The sequence below is a fragment of the Balaenoptera physalus genome, assembly GCF_965194825.1.
Source record: "Balaenoptera physalus genome assembly, chromosome: X".
NCBI lineage: Eukaryota > Metazoa > Chordata > Mammalia > Artiodactyla > Balaenopteridae > Balaenoptera > Balaenoptera physalus.
The window spans coordinates 114,574,105-114,598,728 of NC_138903.1; the positions used below are offsets into that span (position 1 = coordinate 114,574,105).

Below are 24,624 nucleotides of genomic sequence, written 5' to 3' on the forward strand. Positions count from 1 at the left end.
AACTATACTTCAATTAAATATAAGTAAACAAACAAACAAGTAAAACAACCCAACTTTATTATGTTATAGCTCTGTAAATCAGAAATTTGACTCAGGTCTCTCTGGGCTGAAATGAAGGTGTTGGCAGGCCTATTTTACTTTCTGGAGGCTCAAGGGGGTGGAATTTGTTATTTTTGTTTTTTTGTTTTGGCCGCACCGCGCAGCATGTGGGATTTTAGTTCCCTGACCACTGATCGAACCCGTGCCCCCTGCAGTGGAAGCATGAAGTCTTAACCATTGGACCACCAGGGAAGTCCCTGGAATTTGTTTTCTTGCCTTTTTCAGCTTTTAGAGGCTGCCCACATTACTTGGATTATGAGTCCTTTCCATCTTCAAAAATAACAATGGCCAGTTGAGTCTTTCTCCTGTCGAATCATTCTGACACTGACTCTTCTGCTTCCTTCTTCTATTTTTAAGGATCCTTGTGTTTCCATTTGGGCCTACTGGCTAATACAGAATAATCTCCCTATTTTAAGGTCACCTGATTAGGAACTTAAACTCCATCTGAAACTTCAGTTCTCCTTTGCCATATAACATAATATATTCACAGATTCTGAGGCTTAGGACATGGACATCTTTTGAGGGCCATTATTCTGCCTGCAATCACGATGCATTTTCCTTTGTATATAGTGCTGGATTTAATTTACTGATATTTTGTTAAGACTTTCTGCATCTATGTACCTGAGGGATATTTGTCTGTACTTTTCTTTACTTGTGATGCCTTTGTTCAGCTTTGGTATCAGAGTAATGATGGTGTAATAATACGTGTTAGACAGTGTTTCTTACACTTGTATTTTCTGGAAGAGTTTGTTTATAATTTATGTTGTTGTTTCTGCTTGTTTGATGATTCTATGAATTGAATTTCTATAGTAGATATAGGACTGTTTACGTCGTTTATTTTTCTTGAGTGAACAATGGTAGTATCTTTCAAAGAATTTGTCCATTTCATCTAACTGATCATATATATTGGCAAAAAAATTGTTCAGAATAGTGCTTTATTATGCTTTTAAGTTCTGTAAGATCAGTAGTAATGTCCCTCCTTCCTTTGTAACATTGATAATTTATGTCTTTTTTTCTTCTTCTTGATCCATCTGTCTTGAGGTTTATAAATTTTATTGTTCTTGTCCCAGAGCCAGGCTTTGGTTTCACTGATTTTTGTTGCTTTTCTGCTGTTTACTCTGACATTGACTTGTGTTCTCTATATTTCCTTCTCCTTTTGGCTTTGGGATTAATTTGTTCTTTTTCCTAGTTTCTTAATTTGGAAGTTTAGATTATTGTTTCAAAAGCTTTTGTCTGTTCTGATATAATCCTTTACTGCTATAAATTGCCCTCTAAGGGGAAGAGATATGGGGATATATGCATATGTATATCTGATTCACTTTGTTATAAAGCAGGAAGTAACGCACCATTGTAAAGCAATTATACTCCAATAAAGATATTAAAAAAATTAAAAAAAATTCCCTCTAAGCATGTTTTATTTCTGTCTCACATATTTTGATATGCTGTATTTTCATTTTCATTAAATTCAAAATATTTCATGATTTCCTTTGGACTTCTTCTTTGACCTATGGAGTTTTTAGTATGGTGTTGTTCAATTTCAAAATAATTCGATATTTTCCAGAATATTGATTTCTAGTTTAATTATGTTGGTCAGAAAATACTTTATATAACCAATTATTTTAATTATTGTGTTTCTTTTATGCACCAGAAAATAAGGCATTTTTGTGAATGCATCATGTGCACCTGAAACCAATGCATATTCTTCTGTTGTTGAGCGGAGTGCTCTATAACAGTCAGGTCAAGTTTGTTGATAATATTATAAAGACCTTCTATATCCTTATTTATTTACTGCCTACTTGTTCTATTGTTAAATGAGAGAGAAGTGTTGAAGTATCCAACCGTAATAGTGTATTTATCTTTTTCTCCTTTCAGTTCTGACAATTTTTGCTTCATGTATTTTGAAATTCCGTTGATAAGTACGTACACATTTAGGGTTATGTTGTTGTCTTGATGAACTGAATTCCTTATCATTATGTAATGTCCCCCTTTATCTTTGGTAGAAATATTACTTGTTCTGAAGAATTCTTGGTCTGATATTCATTTATATAGCCATTCCAGCTTTCTTTTGTTTAAGGCTTTCATGGTATATCTTATTTTCCTTTTCATCTACAAATTATTTTATAATTCTAGTGAGCTTCTTGTAAGAAGCATATAATTGGGTCTTGCTTTTGTAGCCAATATGATAATATCTACCTTTTCTGTGGGTGTTCAGACCATTTACATTTACTGGAATTGTTGATATGGTTACATTTACATCTGTATCTTGCTAGCTGTTTTTTGTTCGTCTCATCTGTTTTTTATGAATTTTTCCTCTTGTTTTGTTTGAATAGGTTGAGTAATATTTGTGATGCCATTTTATCTCCTCTCTTGACTTATTTACGATCTTTTCAAAATTTTATTATTGGTTTCACTATGGTTTATAATATACATCTTTAATTAGAGTCCAACTTCAAGTAATATAATACAACTCACATGTAGTATAAGAACCTTATACCAAATGTTACCCGTTACTCCGTCATATCTATTGTGCTACTGTTGCCGTGCATTTTACTTATACATATGTTATAAACTCAAAAATATGTTGTTGCTATTTTTTTCTTGAAATTGCCTATTTAATTTTAAAGAGACTAAAATACTCACAGAATGCCTTTTATATTTGCTTTTATTTTTATCATTCCTGTCACTCTTCATTTCTTTCTATAGATCCAAGTTTCCATCTGGTGTCTTATTCTTTCTGCCTAAATAATTTTCCTTAACATTTCCTTTAGCACACGTTTACTAGAAGTAAATTCTCTCATCTTTTGTTTGTCCAAGAAAGTCTTTATTTTCTCTTCATTATTGAAAAATATTTTCATTAAGTATAGACTTCTAGTTTGACATGTATTTCTGTCAATACTTTAAATATGTCACCCAATTATCTTCTGGCTTGCATAGTTTCTTATGAGAAGTCTACCATGATTTTATTTGTTCCTCTGAATGTACTACATCTTTTTACCATCAATATTTTTGTTTTGTAGTTGGTTTTCAGAAGTTTGACTGTGATTTATATTGAAGTGTATATTTATATTTGTCCACATCTGAGTTTCTTGGATATGTGGTTTATAGTCTTTCATTATTTTTGGAAAATTCTCAGTCATTATGTTTTCAAATGATTCTTCTGTACCATTTTTTTTTCTGCCTTCTTTTCTGAAGCTCACTTTACTTGTATGTTAGTCAATTACATGTTGACCCACAACTTTTTTTTTCACTATTTTAGAAAGAGTTTTTTGATGTGGACCACTTTTAAAGTCTTCATTGAACTTGCCACAATATTGCTTCTGTTTTATGTTTTGGCTTTTTGGCTGCGAGGCATGTGGGATCTCAGCTACCCAACCAGGGATCGAACCCACACCCCCTGCATTGGAAGGCGAAGTCTCAACCACCGGACTGCCAGGAAAGTCCCATTTTTTTTTCACTTTTTTCTCTCTTTGCCTTATAGTTTGGATAACTTATGCTGACCTATCCTCAAGTTCACTAATCCTTTCTTTGGCTGTATTCATCTGTTAATGAGCCCATCAAAGGCATTCTTCAGCTGTGTAAACTCATTACTGTATTACTTTGTTACTGCGTTTTTAAAAACAATTTATAGTATTTCCATTTTATTCATTCATATAGTTTCCATTACTGTGCCAAAATTCCCCATCTGTTCATACATATACATCCATCTTTTTTACTAGGTCATTTGTTATATTAATTATAGTTATTTTAAAGTCTCTTTCTAATCATTCCAATAGCTGCAACATCTCTGAATCCAGTTTAGTTTGTTACTTAATTTCTTGAAAATAGATTATTTTTTCTTGTTTTTGCATTTCTCTCAATTTTTTTCCCTGTATTATAGGTTAATTTTTAAATGTTTATTGGAGTATAGTTGATTTACAACGTTGTATTACTTTCAGGTGTACAGCAAAGTGAATCAGTTATACATATATATGTATCCACTTTATTTAATGTCAGACATTGTGTTTAGAAGAATAGTAAGAACTATGGTAAATAGTTATGCCTGGACATGACCCTGCCTCTTCTTGTATAAGGCCATTTAATAGTGAAACTGAGTCAATTCACTCAGTAGTTGAGCAGGCTTTGTGACTTGTGCTATCATTATCATCAGTGCACTACTGGCTTTAAATTCCTGTAGTGGTAAACTGCTAATATCACGTCCTTAGAGTGTGAATTTTGTTGCCAGAGGGTTTTTCTCAGTTTCTCTTTTTCCCCCTCAGCTTTCAGTTGCCCTTGCATACCTGGGCCACCGAGGGGAGTTCTGTCTATATTCCTGCCCCTCCTTCAGTAGAAAAATGCTGTTACTTGTTATTTTGCTCTGGGATCCTCATGGGGGCATAGCATGTTCTCTGTTGACTTGGTCCAGTATCAGTCTCAGGCAGGCCCTGTACACCTGGGCTTTAGGAATGAAGGTTCCTAGTATTCTTGGCCATCCTTACAGTGGCAGTGAAACTCTGCTTTGTATCTGTCTTTGGTCTTGGGCAAGAGTTTCCTGTCCCTCTCCCAGTAGTAGCAGCTCTATGCTTGGTATGTTTGTAGGATCCTGGGCCCAAGAAAATTTCCTTCCCCTGTTCCAGAGGTAGATGGATTTGCTTATATTCTTCCCCAAGGGGCAAATTATGTTTCCTGAGTTCTGGGTAAAAGATTCTTTATCATTTCCTCAGCAACAGACAGGTTTGCTTCGATTCCCCTGCTTCACTCAAAGCAATAGATCTTTGCCTGTGCCATGGAAGTGAGAGAATTTTCTGCCCTACCCTTAGCATCTTAAGACTTTTGCTTCATAGGGGAGAAGAGTATGAGGAAGCTTGCAGGGAAGTCTTTCTCCCATTGTTTTCATGAATAACCAATGTAAGAGTATGAAATATAACATGTGTGTGAATGCAAATTTCTCTCGTGTTGGGCACAACCAGCTATTCCACACAAGACATTATTTTTTTTTATCGTCTTTATTGGAGTATAATTGCTTTAAAATGGTGTGTTAGTTTCTACTTTATAACAAAGTGAATCAGCTATACATATACATATATCCCCATATCTCCTCCCTCTTGTGTCTACCTCCCACCCTCCCTATCCCACCCCTCTAGGTCGTCACAAAGCACCAAGCTGATCTCCCTGTGTTATGTGGCTGCTTCCCACTAGCTATCTATTTTACATTTGGTAGTGTATATATGTCCATGCCACTCTCTCACTTTGTCCCAGCTTACCCTTACCATTCCCCGTATCCTCAAGTCCATTCTCTAGTAAGTCTGCATCTTTATTCCTGTCTTGCCCGTAGGTTCTTCCTGACCATTTTTTTTTTAGATTCCATATATATGTGCTAGCATACGGTATTTGTTTTTCTCTTTCTGACTTACTTCACTCTGTATGACAGACTCTAACTCCATCCACCTCACTACAAATAACTCAATTTCATTTCTTTTTATGGCCGAGTAATATTCCATTGTATATATGTGCCACATCTTCTTTATCCATTCATCCGATGATGGACACTTAGGTTGCTTCCATGTCCTGGCTATTGTAAGTAGTGCTGCTGTGAACATTGGGGTGCATGTGTCTTTTTGAGTTATAGTTTTCTCAGGGTATATGCCCAGTAGTGGGATTGCTGGGTTGTATGGTAGTTCTATTTTTAGTTTATTAAGGAACCTCCATACTGTTCTCCATAGTGGCTATATCAATTTACATTCCCACCAACAGTGCAAGAGGGTTCCCTTTCCTCCACACCCTCTCCAGAATTTATTGTTTCTAGATTTTTTGATGATGGCCATTCTGACCGGTGTGAGATGATACCTCATTGTAGTTTTGATTTGCATTTCTCTAATGATTAGTGATGTTGAGCATCCTTTCATATGTTTGTTGGCGATCTGTATATCCTCTTTGGAGAAATGTCTATTTAGGTCTTCTGCCCATTTTTGGATTGGGTTGTTTGTTTTTTTGATATTGAGCTGCATGAGCTACTTGTAAATTTTGGAGATCAATCCTTTGTCCGTTGCTTCATTTGCAAATATTTTCTCCCATTCTGAAGGTTGTCTTTTCACCTTGTTTATGGTATTCTTTGGTGTGCAAAAGCTTTGAAGTTTCATTAGGTCCCATTTGTTTATTTTTGTTTTTATTTCCATTTCTCTAGGAGCTGGGTCAAAAAGGATCTTGCTGTGATTTGTGTCATAGAGCGTTCTGCCTATGTTTTCCTCTAAGAGTTTTATAGTGTCTGGCCTTACATTTAGGTCTTTAATCCATTTTGAGTTTATTTTTGCATAACACACTATTTTGAACTCCTCCCCAAACTATATCTTATATGGAAATGAAGCCAGTCTATTCATTGTTCACGTACATGGTATATTCAAACTTGCCTTTATGTGTTTGCTTATACTGTTTCTCTTGTATGGAAAGCTGTCTTTTCTATAATTTCTCAAATCTTTCCTAGCCAAGCAAAACTTTTATTTCCTTCTTGATAATTCCATTCACCTTTAATTGCTTCTTTGTTGATCACCCTTATAACTTATTTTAATTTATTATTGCTTCCAATTTACAAGTGGACATTTAAACGTGTACCATTCAGTGTTTTAGTACACTGTTTTGTATTGTTCCCTAACTGTGCCACAGGGTCTAGCCAGGCATACAGTAGGTGTTCAATGTCCTGACGATAGAATTTAGTTAGGAAAAATGTATTAAGCTGTTCTTGTGTCACATTGACTGCAATAATAAAAGAAATACAATTGTTCCAATTTCCTTTTGATTGGTGTTTGTGCAGTATTAGCCCATTAGCAGATTAGTTTAACAAATTAGCTCTGAAAGGCAGTGTAATGTTATAGAAAAAACCATAATCATTGAAGCCCAATGTCTCTGTATTGCAATCTTGGCTCCACAATTTATTGACTGTGTGACTTTTGGCAAGTTGCTTAACCCTTCCTAAAGATTAAGTGAAATGATATTATCTACTTAGGCATAGAGAAGATGGTCCAGGGTGAAAAGATGTAAAATACGTTGTTTGCTGGGAGCAAGAGAGGGCAAAAGATCAGGGTGTTGCTTTGAAAGTGTGAAACTAGAATAGAGCCTTACTATGTGTGTCTGTGTTGTGGGGGGGAGTGTCACGGGGAATGCAGTTTTTAAATTATTGGCATCAGAGTCATAAAAACCTAGTATCAAGACGTAGCTTTGACACTACTTAGCTTTGTGAATCTTAGGCCGGTCACCACACCCACTTGGACTTCAGTTTCTTCATCAATAAAATGGATACTGTATTTAAATTTGCTTGAATAACTTCAGAGAGGTGTCTCAAGGACTAACAAAGGAACCATAGGAACAAAGGAACCATAGGAACAAAGGAATAAAAGAACAACAAAGGAACAACAGCACGTAGTAAACTGTAAAGAGCTCCACAGAAAGGTGTAGGGTTTGTAATTATAGTGATCCAGAGGGTGAAGAAAACAAGTTCGCTGTCTTCCTACTCTTGGCAAAATCATAATTAGTCAAGTTGCTACCAACTCAATTCATGCCCAAAAAGGGACTTGGGACAGTGATCACAGACATAGGATTTAGGACCTCAGTTTTCTGTTCTTTCCTTAATATGTGTCTCAGATATAGTGCTGCTTAAGGGAACCTGGATGTGAAGTTGCCTCAATAGGAGCACGACTGGGACAAGAATTTGGAAAATGTCTATTCAAAAGTGAAACATGGTTCAGAAAAATTTGAATTGGCCAAGATATCATGTGGACAGGGAAGTATGGTTTAGGGAGGAAGATTTGCCATTTAATAATATAATGAAGGAGAAAAATCTGGTTTGTGGAAGTATTTTCCTATTTCCACCTCTGAGTTTTACTTTATTCAAGAGAAAAGTGTCTTTCAAGTAAACACCCTCGAAGTCCTCAAATACCAGCTGCCAAGGATATGTGATAAACTGTGTTGGGAGTTGTTACAACTTTTAAAAAATCGAACAAGTTAGGAAAAACTTTAAAAGCTGGAGCAGGTAAAGGAAGAGTTGCGAGTAGTAGCAAGCTACCATTTGGGGAGCATTCAGTTTGTCCAGTTAGCCCAGAAGATGTTATTAGTCTGTCTGAAAGTGGGTGTATGTGTGTGTGCACACGCGTGTGTGTGTGTGGTGTCATTTGTATGTGTGCATATTTAAGGATTTGTATCTGTGTGATAGTACGTGTTGGCTTGGTTTTTTTTGGTTACATTTTGTATGTGTTTGAATCTGCGTGTGTATCCTGTGATCATTTGAGTTTACGTATGTGTATATGTACACATCCAGGGTTCTAGGATTCTTTTAATGCTTTGTTAATCTATGGACTCTTTAGTTTAAGGTTGTGAGCAAAAAGGATTAGTTGTTCATTTTGAGAACATTATAGACTAGACTGAAATTTTCTCTAATACTTCAAGACAGTTCCCTTGATCAATGCCTCTTCTCCATCCCCACACACACAACCCATGTAGCCCTCCAATTGCTCCCATTCCTACTCCCACTCAGGCCATTTCTCTACAAGGGGTAGATGAAGAATGACTGATGAATAATGATTGGAATTATTTCACGCCTTTTCTTTAAATGAGTGGCAAGTAAGGTCTCACCAGAGAATGGGGCTTTGTTCCCCATATCTACTCCCCTTAGATCATTGAGGAATTGTAGTTGTGGCCTCAGTTCTTTTATGTTTGCTTGCCTGGAGGTGTGCTTACCATTCTTTCTGGAAAATTTCAGGCTGAGGCACAGGGACTGGACTTTTTTGCCTTTGGAGAATGGCTTTCCCTCCTCTAGAGAAGGCCAATTCTCCGGCTCTAGGCTAGGAGGTGAGAAACTAAACTAACCAAAAATGCTTGTGGGCTGCTTTAGAAACTCAGCCCTACTCCCTTGTTCCAGTGAGACAGCAGAAGGATCTCTCTAAACAGGCCTTGATTCATTGATTAATTCATTCAGTAGATATTTCTGGAGTACTTTCTATGCATAGCTCCAGCTTTAGGAACAGAATTCTTGCCAGCATATTCTTTTTTGACAAAGGTCTTTGGGAGGCAATAGCTGAGAGTGACTCATGGTGGGAATTGCAAACTAGTTCATGGGAGAGGGCAGTGGACTTCAAGATCCCACAGGGAAAGTGGAACCCTGTGCAGTTCCCTAATCTCCAAAGATGGGGCTATCAAGAGATCAAGATTCTGCTTTTGTTTCTGCCTTTGTTTCTAAATTAGCTGCCACAAGATGGTAAATCCTGTGGATTCTAGCTTCTCTACCCTCCCTCCCTTGTCCCAAAGCCATTTCCTGAAACTCTTGTGGAGCAGCAGTTCTTGAACCCCAAGCAGCTTCTATGTCCTGCAGCCAACCTGAGTCTGAATGACTTTTGCTAATGTAAGGTTAGGAGTGGCTTTTTCTGAGCCAGCCTTTAAGAGTCATAGGATCACACACACTTGGGAGGGAGGGCACCTTGGTTCTGGTGTAGTCCTTGCTGCAGAACCAGTAACAAGTAAATATCTCCCTGTTCTATTTATTGAGGAGTCAGACATCAACAATCTCTAAAGTCTCTTCCAGTCTGACATTCTATGATTACTTCTAAAAATGATTTCTTCAAAGTCTCTTCAAACTGCAAACTGCAGACTTCAAAAACACTAGGGAGAACACTGAATAGATGTATTTTCTGAGAACTGGAATTCTTGTCATTTCCCTATAGATTTGAAAAGGAAGGGATGTGACATTTAATAAGTGTACTATGAGCCAGGCACTCTCTTATATGGTACATTATTATTTCAATAATAATTCATAACTTGAAGAAATTTGGGGCCTATGAAGTGAGTGTATCTGTGAAGTACTGAGTACAATGCCTGGATAAAGTATGCACTCAATAAATGTGACGCCATGCCTCATACTTCAGCCCCTCTCTACCAAGCTCATGACCATTTAAAAGGAAGAAACAGAAACACAGAGAGATTAAGTAACTGCCCCAAGCCACCCAGATTTCTAGGTCCAAAGGCCTTGTGTATCCTGTTACATTACACTGCCTCTGGAGTGTGAAGTCTGCAGTTATTTCCCCTGTGGCAATGCTCCATTAGCACGTGAAGTTTGAAGAGTTTGCTTGGAGGCCTCCTGCTCTCTGGCCCTGTTCCTCATTGTGACCCAGCGCCTGAATTTGGGAGGTGGCAGTGCAGAGGTTTCAGGTGCAGCACAGATTTCCCTGTGTAGGATTGTAACTGGTTCCACAGAGCTTGAACCCTCCATCTAGGCCTCATTAACACCAGAATCTCATGCTGGGCCAACCATACCCTAGGGCAGTCCTTGGGTCACCTGGCAAGGATTTCCTGGAGCCTCTGAATTCCAGTTCTGTTCCCCTGATGCAGGTATGGGAAGATAGCCTTGTGGGGAATAGCTAAGGGAGCCATCTTTAAATAATAGGAAAGATAAGTTCCTTTGCTCAAGATTTATTTCAGAAAATCATATCCTTGCCGGCAGAATATTGAGAACTGTTGCAAGAGTGGAGGTTATGGGAGTAGCTACAACCAGAGATGAGAATGACCACTGATCTTAGGGGAAGAAGAAGGTAGGCTGAGGCTTGCCTACCCAGAAGTATGGTCATCGGCCCATATATTAGTAGGGTTAAAAGGGATGTTGCTGAGGTGAATGACAGAAGACTGGTTTTGGAGGCAACTTTATGACTTAAAAACAGTCTTCTTCATAGAGAATGGACTTGAGGACATGGGGAGGGGGAAGGGTAAGCTGGGATGAAGTGAGAGAGTGGCATGGACATATATACACTACCAAATGTAAAATAGCTAGCTAGTGGGAAGCAGCCACATAGCACAGGGAGATCAGCTCGGTGCTTTGTGTCCACCTAGAGGGGTGGGATAGGGAGGGTGCGAGGGAGATGCAAGAGGGAAGAGATATGGGGATATATGTTTATGTATAGCTGATTGACTTTGTTATACCGCAGAAACTAACACACCATTGTAAAGCAATTATACTCCAATAAAGATGTTAAAAACAAAACAAAACAAAAAAATGAAACAAAACAACCCCAGTCTTCTTATGAGATCCATCAAGTCCATTCATTCTGTAGCAGCCTTTCCTGTGTTGCTCTTTATTTAGTAGAAAGGGCCATGACATCCTACGTTTGGTGGTGGAGATGGGTTTGCATGGTGCATGTCACACTCTGGTCTAGTACCCACCATGTACACAGAAAACTCCTGGGTTTTGGATGGCATCAATACATCTTTGGCATGAGAATAGGCAGGTAGTTCAGAATGCTGTTTTACAAAGCAGATGGCTAGACCTGACGGTTTCTTGTGGTCCTTTCCATCTCCAGGGTGACCAGCATGATTGAGTATTTCTCTCTCTCTCTCTCTCTCTCTGTTTCTCTCTTTCTCTGTCTTTTTTTCTGCCTCTGTGTCTCTCTCTCCTAGGCTACAGAGGTCCGGTCATGTAATAGAGCCCTAGGACTGGGGACCAGCAATCTGAGCTTCCTAATCGTATCTGAGATAATTTAAAATACCTTTCTTTGCATACGGGGGGGGGGCATAATTTGCCTTCTAAAAGTAGCACAATATTCTGAAAAGAGTAAAGGCTTTGAAGACAAACTAATTTTGGATCCAGATTCTCCCATGTCCTAGCTCTATGATGCTGAGCAAGTCAACTTAACTTCCTTGAGCCCCATTTTCCTGAAATTAGGGTAATCCTGGTACCTGTCTCCTAGGTGTGTTGTGAAGATTTACTGAGATAATTTAGCTCAGTGCCTGGTACAGAGTATATGCTGAAAGTATATTTGTTGAATGAATGAATGAATGAATGAATGGATATTGATACCTTTCTTTCCTCCCTCCCTATGACAAAGTGCTGTTAAACAGGCTTTTGCTATAGTTTGATATAGTGGCAAGATCATGGATGTATAATTCAGTCAATTCAGGGTCTGCATTCTTAACTCAACCATCTACTATCTGTGTGACTTTAGTAGTTAAAAATTTGTCTGAGACTTAGTATCCCTATGCGTAAAATCTGGATAGCAAGGCCAAGTATGCAGGGCTGTTGTGAAGATTAAAGGCAATAATGTATGTGACAGCACACATCACAGGACTGGAACATGGGATGTGATCTATATTGTTAGGTCCCTTTCTCTGCCTCCCCTGGGCACTTTCATGTACGTGGACTCATTTAATCTTCAGAACAACCATGTGAGATATATATTATCATCATAACAAGATAATGTATGTGGAGGCACCTAGTACAATATGATGCAGGTGGTCAATAAATGCTTGTTTCCTTCCCCTCCTTTTCCCTAATTAAGCCAATTATTATCCTGCTAACAATCGTGCTTTTGCATAAACTATGTGAATATTTTAAAGAATGAGGTGCTAATCCTATATTGCTATCAATTTAGAAGGCAGTCTGGACACCTGGCCTATAATCAGAATTATGTTGATTTTAATAAGATGACAAAAGATCACAGAGTTGATAGATATAAAGTGCTTGCCTAATTCTTCCTTATTATAGTGAGTTATGAATAGATTAATTTTATATTTCTAAATGTAACAACCATTAGAAAACCATTTTCATATAAATTATAGTTTTACATATTAATGTCATATTTTCCTTAGCATCTGAAAATGCTGTTCTTTACTCAACATGAGGAGAAAGTTTTTATCTATGTATACAGAAATGGGGATTGGTTGGGGTTGAGTTCCTCTGACTTTAACCTGGTTTCTTACCTGGTTTTAAACCTTCCATCTAATCTCTACTAATTTGTATGTTAGAGTATGACTTGAAGAGGGCCAAAGAGTGGGGTATATTTGTGGTTGGGACAGAGAGCCTTATGCCAAAATAAAACCTGAATTGCCCTGTTAGTAACCATGGATGAGTTGCTTAACATCTTTTTTCCTTTGTTTCATCATCTGCAAAGTAAAGATAATATTAGTATTTACCTGATATGTTTCTTTTGGGGATTAAGAAAGATAATTTATGAATAAATAAGTTAATCCACCTGAAAGCTTTAGCATAGAGTTCACCATGTAGTGAAGGGTCAATAAATGTTAACAGCTGCCACTGCGATGACCACTGTCACCACCACTTCTACCAGTAAAACGATGATATGACAAAACCATTGCAGAATGGTTAAAGAATTGGGTGTTCTGTCCATAAACTATTCTAGATCTCTGAAGAGTCATGTCATGCTTTTCTTAGCATCTAAAGAACTTTCTTAATTTCAAACCCCAGTTTTGAAATCTTTCCAAGGGGCTGTGTCCACATTGCTTGAATTACTATGAAACATCTGAGATGATCAATGAATCCTGATACACTGAAACTCTTTCAGGGCCATAGGAGGATCATTCATACTCCTTGTACCACTGTCCAAAGCCTCAGCTACGGAAGGTATAGGAAACTGGGCTGAATGTGATTTGAATGCAGGAGAGCCCTTGAAAATTTTTGTAATTTTAATTGTGATGGCTTCTATTTTAATTTTTCTTTCTCCCCTAAAAGCAAAGTATATTAAACTTTCTTAGTTTTGTTGAGTCTCAACTAATTATAATTTTACAAGAACCTTTTCCCTGTCTCTAAATAAACCAGAGAGCTTATTATATAGAGAGGCTTATCTAGGTGCCATGCATATTCAAGGAAGTAGAGAAAAGGGGATATAACTAGGTTGATTGAATTCTTTTTCTTTTGAAAATTGGCCAGTTGTTTGGCTGCTCTGGAGACTAAATTAATACAGGTAAATTTCCTAAGTAGCACATTGATAGCTCAAGTGGGAATAGTAAACCTGGATGTGTAGCCTGGAAATTTTCATTAAGTTACAGACCAGAGTGTGAGCATGACTTTACTGGCAATAAGAATGGGAGGCAAAGAGAACCATGGAGATTTTGTCCTATGAATTCTTCAAATAGAATGATAAATAATTCAGATAGTCTTCTGTGTGTGTGTGAAAGGCTGGACACCAGTGGTCTCTCATGGTCCCTTCTACCTCCAGGGCCTTAGAGTTATAGAATGCCTTATTCCAGAACAATTCCTTCTTTAGATATTTGCTTAGAAACTTCCTTCTGTCCTTCTTTTCCTTACATTCCTTATATTCTTCCTTCCTTAAATATTTACTGAGTGCATTCTGAAAGTCTAGGCACAGTGCTAGAGATTGGGGTACAGCATAAGCAAGACAGACTCTGCTCCTACTCACGGAATTGACAATTTATAATGTTCTGGGATGTACTCAACCTGATGATTGGAGAAAAATAGCTCCTCAGTCGTGTTTGGGCCTTGTGTTATATAAAATTCCTAATATGTGATTTTCTTCTCTTTTCTTTAACTTGTACTACTTAAGATCTTGGACAAAAAGATGATTTTTACTTTTTATGCTTTTTATTGAAATATAGTAGGTGAACAATATTATGTTAGTTACAGATGTACTACATAATGATTTGACTTTTGTATACATTAAAAAATGATCATGAGGATAAGTCTAGTAATCTTCTGTGCAACTTATTTATTACATTACTGAAGGTTTGTACCTCTTAATCCCCTTCATCTATGGAGCTGAACAGGTTGAGGTGGCAGAGAGCTAGGACTAGGGTGGGATTGGAGGTGCTGACTTTTTACCTCTGATGTAGCCTCATAACTTAGCTCAGGAAATCTAGAGAGGAGGTGAAGTGTGCATAATTAAAAAAATAAGCAAGCAAATACCAAACCAAACCAAACAAACAAAAAACATAAAGAAAATAAATAAACATACAAAACTCTTCTTTCCAGTTGGTCCCAAGGAAGTTTTCTTTCTTTGGCTGTGAAGGGCTCAGTCTATTTTTTTTAAGTCATCTGATCTGAACTTGAGGCTGCATCATTAATACCTAATAAGCAAATAATATAGTACACCCACTTGCTTTATCTATAAGAGAACTTAGGACCAGGTTGCTGGGTCCCCATCTCCCCCTTAGAAAACAAAAAATGGTTTATCTTGGCATCAGTTACTGACACCAGCATCAGATGGCCTCAGGGTGCCATCAGCCTTCCAAAAGTTTGTGAAGTACCCTCTTGGAAGAATAGAGGGGCAAAGCCAGGTGTTCTGTGAATGTGGGCTGGAATCAAGGCTCAGGATCCTGGGGTTCATCATGCTGGAGCCGTGCAGCAGGACTTGGGAGCTCCAGGCCATCCTGCTTAGGAAAAATAAAATCGACGACAGATTTTCATCCACTTATTCATGAGTACATCAAAAGGGTATTAAGCGCTAACTAGTACTGGGAATAAAAGAGCAAACTGAAACATCTTCTTTCACTTTTCCAGACTCAAAAAAACATCATTTCCATGTGTTAACAACCTCCAAAGGGGACAGTAGCCATCAGTCAAGTAAACAATAATGTTGAGAACAGAAGTGTGAGTCCACTGATATTGTACTTTTTCTTTTCTTTAAAATCTTCTCAATCGATCAGTTTTCTTTTAGCCCAGAGCAAAGTAAATCTAGGTGTGGGAGTAGAATGGGACCACAATATCTCTCTTCAATTATCTGAAGATCAAGATATAGATCAAGATACTATCTATTACATTAGAAAATGTTAGATCTATGTTATATAGAACCAGTGAGCAGACCAGGGATGAATTTAAAAGGATTCTGATTCTGATTTATTTCTAATAGCTGAAGCTTATCAACTGTGGAATATGTGGTCTTGGGAGCTACTAATAACAATTAATTATTATAATATTTATAATTGTTATTTTAATGTATTTTATATATAGTACTTTAAATAATCGTTAAAAACAGTATGTCTCATTTACTCCTCAGCACTCATTGTGTGTTTCAATCAAGGTGTACAGCATTATCCCTGTTTTGAAGATGAAGAAACTGAGGCTTAGAGATGTCAAGAGTATTACTCAAGGTCACACAGCTAATATAGGATAGCTGGAAATCAAATCCACACCTGTTGATTGGTCTTAAAGGAGTGTATGAGGAAGAACTTTTTTCCTTGGCTTCTTTTAGAATGTAAAGAAGCTGTCTTCAGACAGGGAAGAATCAAATGGCAGCTCAGACTTCCAGGGAGGCAAGAGATATTTACCAGGCCAGAGTCCAGTAGAGAACTATGCTCTGCAAACCAATCCAGATGAAAATGAGCTATTTTGTTTATTGCCATTTCTATTTTAAGGTTGTGTTCTCTGATTTCAACGTGAAAATGTAGGTCTGGGCTGTTGGATGGCAAAAAACACACCCTTTCTTGCTCACCACAGCTACAATCACACCATCCCCAGTGTGCATAGATGTATGCTTGTGTGTGCATATGAAATTACTTTCCTGAGCCTGTGAACACACACCGGTTTCACAACTTGCCTGAAACAATAAAGGTTGCAATCCCAAAAAAGAACCAGGTATTGCCATTTCCTGCATAAAAACAAACAACTGAGTTAATTCATTTGATTGACTTGTCCATTTTCCCAGTGGTTTTGGCATGGGGAAGAAAACTTTTCTGTGAGTGCAGCCTGTATGTGTGTGTGAGGACCACCTTATACCACTGTTTAAAACTTTTCCTTTTCTTTTAATATGTTTTTCAAAGTTCTGTCTGATAATTGTGGATTGTATCTGGAGGCCCACTTGCTAAAAGCATGTTGAGTCATAGGGAGGTTATAAGAGTCCAGAGACATGCAGTGATGACTAAGAGAGTAATTATTTCATAAAAAAGGAAAAAATAGGTATTAGTTTGAAAGGAAGGCTGGGGGAGCATGAAGAGCTTCTTGAACAGGAGAAAAAAAAACACTTGGAAGCTAGCTGGCAGGGTGAGTGGGGACCGGAGAAAACTGGTCTTGTGCAGAAGGATTTGCTGCTGCATTTTAATCACATCTCTATGTGACTGGTTTTTTTCCTCTTTCTGTTTTTTCATCAAGCAAGAAAGGACACAGAGGGGATTCAGCAGGAACGTAGCTCTTTAAACTTTGTACTGTACTCTGGCCCCTTACACATTTTCAAATTGACATCTAGAAATTTTTCATTGTAAGTTCAAATAGGTGCAAACACTGTATAATTTCTGTCACCTTGTAAATACTGACAGTTTAAAATTAAACTCTTGCATCATTCTTTTAACTTTTTCAATGAATTCTAAATACTGTAGTATTTTGATGTCCACTATCACACAGGAAAATATAAATGGACAAGTTCTCTAATAGTCAGACACTTAACATCATTACCTTTTCTTCTTGAACTCACACTTCCAGTCAGTTTCCCCACAGAATTTCATCCTAATGTCATACATATTTTTATACTTGAAAGTCTTCTCTTGATCATCCTATTATACATTCAACAAATATATATGTACCATGAAATTTTAAACTAAAGAAAAAAACCCTATTACCAGAAGTCTGCAAAGTGTTAAAATAAACAAGCAAATAAGTCACAGAGTTAGTAAGTGACAGAGAATTAATTAGAACCTGAGACTATGCTCTAACTTCAAGATCTTATCTACTCCACTCTGCCTGCTGTACACTCACAGAAGAAAGTGACTGCAACAATGGTAAGTTTCAAAATGCCTAATGAGTAGACCTTTCTCTTGAAAAGTGGGAGACGAGTAATTGTGAAAAGGGAGGTGAGAAAAGAGGACCGGAATGATTCTTCAACCACAGGCACATTCACAGTAGATCAGTTTTAGAGAATAGTTCATATATAAAGTAGAAATTAATTTTCTTAAAACACTCCCTGTCTGCCTACCTCTTTGGGAAGTCATTGTGTACCTCTAGGGCAGGGTTCCTCAACAGCAACACCATTAACATTTGGGGTCAGATAATTCTCTTTTGTAAAGGGCTGTCCTGTGCATTATAAGGTGATTAAGAGCATCCCTGGCCTCTATCCGCTAGATGCCCCTCTCCAGTTGTGACAACCAGAGATGTGTGAAGATATTGCCAAATACATGGGGGGGGTGTGAATGTGTGCAAAATCTCCCCCATTTGAACACCATTGATCTTGGGTTCTGCATACCCCAGTTTGAAGACTGATTATCTATCTTGTTAGGAATATGAACCAGGCCCAAATCAGTCAAATGTGTTATTTGTGGTTTGTTTAGGAAAAGGGCAAAATCTGGTTGTTTGTGTTTAAATTCCCTTCCTGAACGAGTGGGGAGTTTTTGAGCCCATGGGAGTAGGAAATTGTTAAATCCATATCAAAGGTTGTTGGGCCTGACCAGGCATTGGGTCTTGAGGGAACCAAAATTAGGTTAGGATAAGGTATTTAAAGATGCCAGAGAAGGGGAAGAATGGAGATGAGGAATGAAGTCACTAACAACAGAAATCATGATAGCTGCCATTTACTATTTGCCAACCACTGTGCTAAGTATTTTATATGGATTATCTTGTTGAATAATCACAATAACCCAGGAGATAGTTATAATCATTTGTTAGTTAGGGTACAGGTTAAGCTGTTGTAACAAAACGACTAAAACCTTCAGTGACTTAGACAAAATAGAAATGTGTTTATCTCCACAGAAGAGCCAGGTAGGCTGTTTCGTGTTACTCTAGCTGAGGGTTCAGGCTGCTACTGTGCTGTTGCTATGTTATTTTCAATATCCAACTTCTATCTCAGTCCCAGATGGCAGCTGCTGATTTTTCTCTCAGGTCTGTATTCCAGCCAATGGGAAGAGTAAAAAGGGGAGGCTGAGGATATGTACTTTTCTTTTAAGGGCACGAACTAAAAGTTATACACATCATTCAATTCACACCCAGCTGGCCTGACCCAACTGCAAAGAAAATGTGGATTTTAGCTAGGCAGCTATGTATCCAACAACAGGGGTCGGCACTATAGCCTGAGGCCCAAAGAGCTGGTTAAGGATGGTCTTAATATTGGGGAAACCAGGGAGAATGAATCTGAGCCATAGCTCTTGAGGAAGAGGTGGGAGTCTGAGATGAGAATACCCAATAAAAACCCCTTATTCCTTCTCAAAGGAGGCAGAACCAAGGTCAGAAGCTGGGAAGGAACTGGAGAACAGTGTGGGTGCCCATGGCTTGCGTGTGGTGGGTACCTGGTGCAAAGTAGATGTGTAGGAAGAAGGCTGGCTAAAAGGTATAAGATTGTAAGTCTGCCTTTAATTCTTTTAGACAGCTTTCTGAAAACTCTTTGCTTATACACATACGTGTAGATAATAACAGGCAGTGAGTCAGTTTGTGTGGTGGAAAGATCATGAATGTTGGAGTCACACAGAACTGTGTTTGAATCTCAGCTCATGCTCATTTGATGACTTCAGGCAAATTTTTGTTAGTACTATTATTAGCCATGATTTATTTAGCAGTTTCTATGTGGCAGGCACTTTATATTCATGATCTCATCTAATCCTTAGATAACTCTATAGATAGACACTAGAGTTATCTTAAATTATCTTTAAGTTAAATTAAGTGGTGAAATTAAGTGGTGATAAGTAACAGTAAAGAAGTAATGAGAGATGTACAGTTTTCCTTGTGCATTTGTATCATATCATCTTATTTAAGTATAGTGATTAATGATGTTGGTTAATGCTCCTGTGGGGCTGTTCTTACAAAAAAAATTTATTTTGTAAAGAAAAATCTTTAATGTTTATTTAGTGCTAACTATGTTTCAGGCATTGTTTTAATTACTTTACATGTATTTACTCCTCAACACAACACTGTGAGAAGCCACTATGATAACTTTTTAGGCTGAGAAAACTGAGGCCCAGAAAGTTTAAGTAACTTACCCAAGGTCATATAGCTAGTAAATAGAGAGGCTGGGAGTTGATTCTGAGCAGTATGGCACTGGAGTTCATGTGTTTAATAATTTTACTACACTGCCTCACAAAAACTAGTAGAAAAATTAAATGAGAAAACATGCTATTTTCTCTTCCCCTGCCTATGACGTATAGGAAAAGCCTGGTTATTTGGGCCTTGTGATCTAATCCATGGCCACTACCTCCCTAATGTCAGTATTTCTGATTTGCAGGCAAAGTCCCATGTCGCAAATATTTCACTTCTAGGAGACTATTCTGGGAAAACCAAATTAAAAACTGATGGCAAAGATGATAGCACATGTGACTATCTATACCTGACTGTGTAGACCCAGATGTGTGTGTGTCTGTGTGTGTGTGTGTCTCTGTGTGTGTGTGTGTTCAGATGTGTGCACACGAGTCTAACCAGCAGTTTCAGATGTCAGCTGCTAGGCTTTCTACCCAGAAGCCTAACATACAGCCTCTTATGGGGAAGGATTTAAAAATAAGAAATCTGTATTCATACATATTTAGTATGTACACCTGGTTTTCCAGAATCTACTATCTCTCCAGCAACTACTGTTCTACTGTCTCAGAGGTGTCACCAGCAAACAAGCATGGATGGCCCAGTAACATCAATGGAGTGATTCTCTGCTTCAGTCCTGGCATTTCACCTTCCATTTCATGCTGTGATAAAGAAGATAGTGATTATGATTTGCTATCTGGCCTGCCATTTCTTTGAATTGTCAGGATTTAGTAAGAGTTTTCCTTGGGAATTTCTTCTACCCAAAATGGCACAAAGGATGCCAAGCATGGGCTAAACATGTCTCCTTTGGATGTGAATTTAGGGGCCTTATAAAGTTGTACTCTGAATTGTTTCCTTAGGGATGGGGACATATTTTCACTGAGCCATTCCTTCCACCATTTAGTCTCCTCATCCTTATTCCACACCCTGACTAGATGACAAGTTCAGCTAATTTCCATAAAAGTTTTTCTGAGGGCAAATTGAACTGGCTACAATGAGAGCCAATCCCCCCAAAATGCCCTAATCAGTGCAGAGCTCCAACCACTGATTAGAATTGTACTGTGTAGGAAATCTAAGTGGTAATCTGACATAACAGTATGAAGAAACTGACACATCTCCAGGAACTTCTGACTTCTGTGAGGCCAGGAAATACCACTATAATGGTGACTGAGTTTATAATACTGGGGTTTGGAGACCTCAAGGAATTGGGTCCCTTGCTCTTCTTGGTGTTTGGCGCTGTCTACCTGGCCACCATTTTTGGGAATCTCCTCCTTGTCATCCTGGTGAGCACTGAGCAGGGACTCCAGACACCAATGTACTTCTTTCTGGCAAAACTCTCATATCTGGAGGTCTGTTATACATCGAATATCATGCCCAGGTTGCTCGTGGACTTGTTGAGAGAGAACAGAGTGATCTCCATGGTAGGTTGTATTACTCAGCTCTACTTCTTTGGTGCCCTGGGTAGCACTGAATGTTATCTTCTGGCAGTGATGTCATATGACCGATACCTGGCTGTCTGCCGGCCCTTACACTATCCAACACTAATGCATAGAACCATATGTTTGGGGCTAGTGATTGGCTCATGCGTTAGTGGTTTCACAGTGGCAGCTGCATTCCAGGCTGCTATCCAGCTTGACCTTCTATGGCGGCCATGAGATTGACCACTTCTTCTGTGACTTGAAGCCTCTGCAGAAGCTCTCCTGCTCATATCCCCAGCTAGTCAACCTGATCTGCATGAGTCTAACAGCATTGGTGACTCTGGCCCCCTTTGGACTAATCCTAGCCTCCTACTGGAAGATTCTTTTCACTGTCTTGCATATACCTTTCATGATTGGTAGGCAGAAGGCATTCTCCACTTGTTCCTCTCATCTAGTGGTTGTGACTTTGTTTTACGGGACCTTGATGTTAGTCTATGCTCTGCCCTTGGCTGGCCAGGTACCAATTCTCAACAAAACCTTCTCCTTGCTCTATACTGTTGTCACTCCCATGTGTAACTGCCTTATCTACAGCCTCAAAAACAAAGATGTCGAGGAAGCACTGAGGAAGCTGAGGGTTTGTTCCTATAATGATGAGCTTCATTCAATCAACCAAAATGATGGCAGTCTGAAGGTCAAGGCACTCTCCCCATCCTCAGGGAACTCCCAGTCTGATTAGCAAAACTTAGGATAGATTATAATCTTTATAACCTGAAATATTGGTTAATCTCCAAATCATCTATTTAGCTGATTTGGGGGAAAGGTTAATAGATTTGTCTCTGTCTCCTTGAAGTGATCTAGTTCTCCTTGAGCATATTTATACTGTGAGCGGGGAGGAGTATTTCCTAGTTGGTGGGAGGGGAGCCATTCTGGGATAGACAATAAATAATGCAGCATATAATCCCTTCAAATCCCTCCCTCCTGGAGGTGAGGATTGGCAGGTGTGCTTTAGTTGTGTTCAGTTTCTTCTGTGTGTGTGTGTGTGTGTGCGTGCGTGTGCGTGAGTGTGTTATAAATTAGACTGGGAGATCTTGGGGTTGGAGGAGGAGCAATAACTGTGCTACCCCGATAAGAATAAGAGAGCTCCCTAAATGAAGGGACCATATTTATTTGCGTAGCACTCAGGCAAGTGTTCTGGTAGTGAGGCTGACTGTGTTAAATGACTAATAATAATACTGCACCTGCACTTGGCCTAGGACTAAGAAAGATAAAAGTGGAATCTAATAAAATATACAGAAGCTCACTAGAAGACTAGTTTTGGAGAAATGTGCATTAAGCACTTACAGCAATTTGTTAGACATGTAGATTGCCTCAAGGCACTCTTTTCTGAGTTGGATTTTCTCTAGCATTCATAGCTACTCACTGTGTTTTCATTTCTTTCTTTATGCTCTCCTCCCAGATCCTCCTTCTGCTATGTACCTGAGGTAGCCTTGATGGCCTCACTTGTGCTTTTGTTTTATTTTTGTATCTGCTACCAGCTACCTAACATTATCAATGGATATATTCAAGCTACATTTCAAGAGAGAAGGGAAGCAAAAAGACTCTGCTAAGGGAGACAATCAAAAATATGCATTGAAACTAATATTATCCAGGCATCGTGCTAGGTGCTAGGAATAGAATAGTGAACAATGTAGACACGGCATCTGACCTCAAAGATATTACAGTCTGGTGGCCTTGGTATTCAAATTGCTCAGATTATATATTTTTACACTGTTTGTAGACTATGTAGTTCTTGAAAGCACTGTCTATAAAGAGAATCTCTGCACATAAAATCCCAATATTTTTATTTACCTTAATTTTAAGAATAATTTTACAATTAATATGAAACAACATAATGTAAAAGACCTAACAAAGCTTTTAGTAGAACATATGAACAAACACAAAAGCTCAGAATGTCCCTTGCTTAGCTAAATACACCCCCTTTTTTCCTTTAAGACCCAACTCAAGTACTATGTTCTCTCAGAACTCTCCCTGCTGTCTTCTTCATGTAATTTATTCCCCTCAGAAGTACTCTATTCCCCTTTATTTGACATGTAAGCATGCACTGCTCTTCACATTTTGTGTGCATGCCTTATCTTTTCAGTGAGATTGTAAACCCTCTCAGGACAGAGATAGAAAGTCATTTCTAGCTGTACCCCCAAGTACCCAGCATAGTACACTTCACACAGTCGACATTTGATACTTGTCTTCACATGATCAAATCCAAGCTCCTCAGCGTGGGATTCAAAGTCTTCCATGACCCTGCTCCTGCTTCCTTTCGCAATCTCATCTCCCACCAAGCTCCATCTCACAATTTACCATAGCATACATGTGCATCCTTACTCATGTCCTTTGCCTGAAAATTCCTGCCTATATTTGTTTTTCACCTGGTTAATGCCCCATCATATTTTAACACTTGGATTCATCATCATCTTTACCAGGAAATCTTACCTGATTGTTTTCTCCCATCCAACACATTGAGTAAAGTGATACTCTCCTGTATCTCCATGGGGTTCATTGTGGACCTAGGTTTAAGCAGTAATCACATTATCTGGTGTTTTACCACTGAATTTTTAGTGCTTGGCATAGGAGATAGTCAATGACTACTTGTTGAGTGAATAGCTGAATGGTTATATGTCTTCCTCCCTTACTAGATTACTATTATTTCCTTGACTTCAAGTACTACCTATATACTGATGATCCTCCAAAATTTAATACTGTGATAAATGTTATGAAGGAAAAGCACAGGCTGCTAGGAAGGCATATAACAAGGGCACTGTGGTGCTCCAAGGACAATGGTGCTTCAAGGACAAAGGACAATCCTGCCTGAAGAAGTTTCAGCGATACACACCCTATCAGACTCTTGTTGTCCTCCCCGCCATGTTGCGATGGTTACGAAATTCCTGAGCCCACCTGGGCGATGGGACATGTTTCTCTCTTGTCCCAAATAAGGAAAGGCATCTGCTCTGTCCCACTCCCACCCTACAGAAGGATGTTATATGTGCTTCGACCAATCAGAAAACAAAATTTTCACCTCGGACCATTCTTTTGTTCTCTGGCTATAAAAACTGACTAATAGCACATGTTCGGGGTCGGCTCTCTCAGACTACTAGGAAGTCAGCCCGCTGTTCTGGCAGTGACCATTCCATTTAATAAATTCCATCTTCTTTACATTCTGCCTTGTGTCTGGAAATTCTTTTCCAACCCACTTTCAGACCACAACAGGTACATAATTTGGATTGGGTTGGAAATATCAGAGAAGACTTCTCTGATAAGGCAGGGCAGGATTTCAACAGAGGGACTAGATAACAGCAGGGTCCTGCAGTAGTAAAGACCTTAGAATGTTTGGGGAACAGAGAAAGTGCTAATGTGGTTACAATGTAGTGA

At 38.6% G+C, this 24,624-nt stretch overlaps 1 long non-coding RNA gene and 1 pseudogene across 2 annotated transcripts in view; both read left to right on the forward strand.

Annotated features, from left to right (window-relative positions):
• Positions 1 to 24,624, forward strand: part of LOC309652040 — a 655,586-nt gene that overhangs the window by 276,213 nt on the left and 354,749 nt on the right. The window lies entirely within an intron of this gene.
• LOC309651991 (olfactory receptor 11A1-like) lies at positions 7,440 to 22,232 on the forward strand (annotated as a pseudogene). The gene has a single exon. The product of its transcript is annotated as an olfactory receptor 11A1-like (transcript).